Here is a 4,871-nt window from a genome sequence, read left to right as displayed (position 1 = left end):
TTTCATTAGTCTGGTGTCAATAACCGACTGATCCAGTGTGATCAATACGACACTGAAATGCGTCCTTAGGATTTAAGGCTTTGGCAGGACGAACTGCTGTTGATGTAAAATACTTAACACGCATGTACAAATAGGAAGTATCGATTCCTACAAATAATGACTCATAAAACCCAGTGTTCTGTGTCTAACGCAGTGTTCTTGGCTAAAGACTTTGGCATAAGGCCCGTGTTGGGCCTACTGTAATTTGGCAAAGCCGCCGTTAGACAACCACAAATCAATCACAGAAAAGGCCACTATATGACTCTTTCTTCTGGAGGTGTCTTAAAGCCTGGCTTCAGTCTTCCTGCTCATATTCTGCAGATCCATGCAGTTGTGTGGGGTTGTGTGTGGTGGTGTGGAGTTGTGTGGGGTTCTGTGTGGGTGTGTGGGGTGGTGTGTGAGGTTGTGTGGGGTTGTGTGTGGTGGTGTGCGGGTGTGTGGAGTTGTTTGGGGCTGCGTGGTGGTGTGGGGTTGTGTGTGGTGGTGTGGAGTTGTTTGTGGTGGTGTGTGGAGTTGTGTCTAGTGGTGTGCAGGTGTGTGGAGTTGTGTGGGGTTGTGTGTGGTGGTGTGTGGGTGTGTGAAGTTGTGTGTGGTGGTGTGGAGTTGTGTGTGGGTGTGTGGAGTTGTGTGTGGTGGTGTGCGGGTGTGTGGGGTTGTGTGTGAGTGTGTGGGGTTGTGGGTGGTGTGTGGAGTTGTGTGTGGTGGTGTGCGGGTGTGTGGAGTTGTTTGTGGTGGTGCGTGAGTGTGGGGTTGTGTGTAGTGGTGTGGAGTTGTGTGGAGTTGTTTGTGGTGGTGTGTGAGTGTGGGGTTGTGTGTAGTGGTGTGCGGGTGTGTGGCAAGGTTATAATCGTTAAAGAAAACGAACGAAAAAACGAAAATTAATATTGAAAAAACATTTTCGTTAACTGAAATAAATAATAACGGTAATTAAAAGAAAAAAACGATAACTAACTATAACTATATTACATGTTTAGAAAACTAACTAAAACGTACTGAAATTATAGATAGGATACCCTTCGTTTTCGTGTTTGTCAATTTATTTATAAGTCTTATGAACTGATTTGAGATCGATTTTTTTCACTAGAAGTTTTATATTAGCTGGCAGAAGCGTACGACACCTCGTGGTCCGTCACGTCTCTTGTTTAGAGCTCCTGCTCGCTATGCTAGCCTGCCAAATTACGACAACAAAAGTTGGGAGAAAACGGCGAGTCGTGTATGAGATTTTTTAATATGACTACGCGAAAGACTACATGTCTTGTAGTGGAAACAGGTGATAAAATATATGGAGTAGTTCTCAAGAGGAAAAACCCCACGAATCTCAAAGTTCACACAAGATGGCTAACTGTCAGTACCTTGACAAGCTAGCCTCTTAAGTAGCTCCGCTGAAAGAGAAGCACCATCCCGGCTGGGCAGCACCGGGAAGGAGAACTATAATGAAAAATCCAAAACTATTATAACCTTGGTGTGTGGAGTTGTGTGGAGTTGTTTGTGGTGGTGTGTGAGTGTGGGGTTGTGTGTAGTGGTGTGCGGGTGTGTGGGGTTGTGTGTGGTGGTGTGCGGGTGTGTGGAGTTGTGTGTGGGGTTGTGTGTGGTGGTGTGCAGTTGTGTGGAGTTCTGTGTGGTGATGTGTGGGGTTGTGTGTGTGGGTGTGTGGGGTGGTGTGTGGGTGTGTGGAGTTGTTTGTGGTGGTGTGTGGGTTGTGTGTGGAGTTGTGCCGGTGTGTGGGGTTGTGTGGATGAGAACAGGCCCTGGCGTCTGTGCTCATGGAGGTTGTTGAACGTCTGCCTCTGGTCCATTTGAAGAACGACCTGTTTCACCTGCTGGACCCTGTGACGTTTGCCTGCTGGGTGAACAGGTTAGCAGATGATTCAGTCAACAGGGTTCACACTACATCAACCAGCTCTGCCCTACGGAGGGATCCTGGTAATGACTTCAGCACCGCTGCACATGGTTGGCCGAGAAATCCAACCATGTAGACAGTTGTGTCACTAGGTGGTTAGGGATGTAAATATGGGTGTGGTTAAGGTGGGCCTTTGGGGTAATTTAGAAACAGTTAACATGGCTAAAAAAGACATTTTAATGTTTAATGTATCAGTTCATGGACATATGAACTAATAATGTAATAATGCTCTTAGCTCACTGCGTAGCTAAATAGCTAAATCAACTGATATAATGTTCGTCTTCTTCATTGTGCAACAAAAAAGTATTTTACTCACAAAAGGTTTTGTCTTGGTGACGTGATCGATAACCCCTTCTCCAGTCTTATTAGGTGACATTACTGAAAAACATTTTCAAATATTAGAGGCTAAAACGCTTTTTCTTTTTAAACCAGAGTTGTATTTAGTTACCGTAGAAACAGTTGTAACCCTTGATTAATGTCACACTCAACTCGAGTTCTACAGGGAGATTATTTAGTGGTCTCAATTCTGGGAGCTCAAGCCCCCAGCGACGCCCCCTAGTGGCGACCTTCAAGTTTCTGGGAGCTACAAAACCCAAGACCTGATGTGAGAGACCAACAGCATCTCCATCAAGCAGAGGGTGCACCTCCTTTGACAACCAAGAAGAACGAACGACCCCAGGGCCTCTGAGCCTCTTCTAGCCCTGTGCACATCCATCATGGTGTGATTCTGAGCAGGCACCACGCAGGACAGGAACGGAGCACAGCAAACAGGAGGGGCAGGAGGGGCAGGAGAGATGATCATTGGTCCTCCACTGACCTTCATCTCAGCTTGTGCTCTTCAAGAAACAGGAAACAGGCAGTGAAGATCATTCCATCTGCCTCACACCCCACACACCACCTCACTGCCCTCCTCTCCTCCCTTCTCCTCCCCTCTCTCCTCCTCTCCTCCCTTCTCCTCCCCTCTCTCCTCCTCTCCTCCCTTCTCCTACCCTCCTCTCCTGCCTTATCCTCCCTTGTCCTCTTCTCTCCTGCCCTTCTTCTAGACCTTCATAACCTGGAAGGTCTATGGGGCCACATACACACACCTGTGGAGCAGTGAGGTGACCACATACACACACCTGTGGAGCAGAGAACTGGCCACATACACACACCTGTGGAGCAGAGAACTGACCACATACACACACCTGTGGAGCAGTGAGGTGACCACATACACACACCTGTGGAGCAGAGAACTGACCACATACACACACCTGTGGAGCAGTGAGGTGACCACATACACACACCTGTGGAGCAGAGAACTGACCACATACACACACCTGTGGAGCAGTGAGGTGACCACATACACACACCTGTGGAGCAGAGAACTGACCACATACACACACCTGTGGAGCAGTGAGGTGACCACATACACACACCTGTGGAGCAGTGAGGTGACCACATACACACACCTGTGGAGCAGTGAGGTGACCACATACACACACCTGTGGAGCAGAGAGAACTGACCACATACACACACCTGTGGAGCAGAGAACTGGCCACATACACACACCTGTGGAGCAGTGAGGTGACCACATACACACACCTGTGGAGCAGAGAGAACTGACCACATACACACACCTGTGGAGCAGAGAACTGACCACATACACACACCTGTGGAGCACTGAGGTCACCACATATGATTAATGTAAAATAATAAAATAACAAAAGTAATGAATATCAAAAACAGTAATTGATAAATGATGCTAGGCACCAAGGGTTAGCGAATAAATTTTTTTGAATACCGAACAAAATACCACTGTAGTTTCTTTCTTTTCAGTCATGAATATTTGTTATTTTGATCAACATAACGATCCTAATCAGTAATGAAAGAGAGTGATATTTGATCTACAAATATTCATCATGTCAACACTAAATAATACCAGTTGATTTGATCAGCTCAAATGACCCATGTCTAAATTGTGAATGTGCATTTTCATGACTCTGATAATGACTGTTTAATGGCTCTTTAATGACTCTCAGACACATTTTCATCATGTAATATTTGTTACTTCTACCCTTCGCACTTTGACATATGATGGTCAAAATAAAAAAAACCTCAAAAATATGTGCACGGACCTTCAGCTCGTATTACTGTGTGAGTTTTGATATCATGGTGAGCTCATACATCACCACGCTGTGCGTCAGTTGTTGCTGAAATGAGAAAATCTGATACCTCATTTTTTTTGTTAATCTTTAAAAATATTACTGTACAAAAAGCTGCCTGGCACGAACCGGCTCCACGTCTAATCATCTGTGTGGTTAGGGCACCAAACAGTATAATACTACATAAATACATAAATCACAGCTGTGTTAAAGACTCATGTTTCAAGCTGCAGTGTTTGAGAAATAAGAGTGGGTCTGACTCTCTACCCATACACGTTAAGACCCGCTGGCTTACAGAGTGCTCAAACAAACCATACTGCTAAGTGGTAGTGGGTGGATGGTTTATTGAAGCTATGGGCCTACGGGCATTAAGTGTCAGTACAAAAAGCAGGTGGGGAAGGAGTTAATCTCAGTGTGACTATGGAGATAGCAGATGGATTCTGTTATGTTTAAACTATCAAAGCTACTGTATATATTCATGTTGTATCAGTCGCATCTGTGATCAGCCAAGAGGCTCAGCTTTGTCTACCTCTCTCATTCTGTTTTTTTTTTTATAAAAACGCATTATACAGTGTGTTTGTGTTGAATTTCTTTCTGAAGGGTTTTTTGTCGATATGTTAACTCAAGCAGGGCCTTCTCTCTTCACACGCACGCACGCACACACACACACACACACACACACACACACACACACTCTCTCTCTCTCTCTCTCTCTCTCTCTCTGGGTTGGGGAAGTTATATTATATCTGACTTAAATGAGACAGTAACATTTTACCAAGTCATTCTTGCT

Source organism: Brachyhypopomus gauderio, chromosome 3 (genome assembly GCF_052324685.1).
Source record: "Brachyhypopomus gauderio isolate BG-103 chromosome 3, BGAUD_0.2, whole genome shotgun sequence".
NCBI lineage: Eukaryota > Metazoa > Chordata > Actinopteri > Gymnotiformes > Hypopomidae > Brachyhypopomus > Brachyhypopomus gauderio.
Note: the sequence above shows the minus strand (reverse complement) of the source record.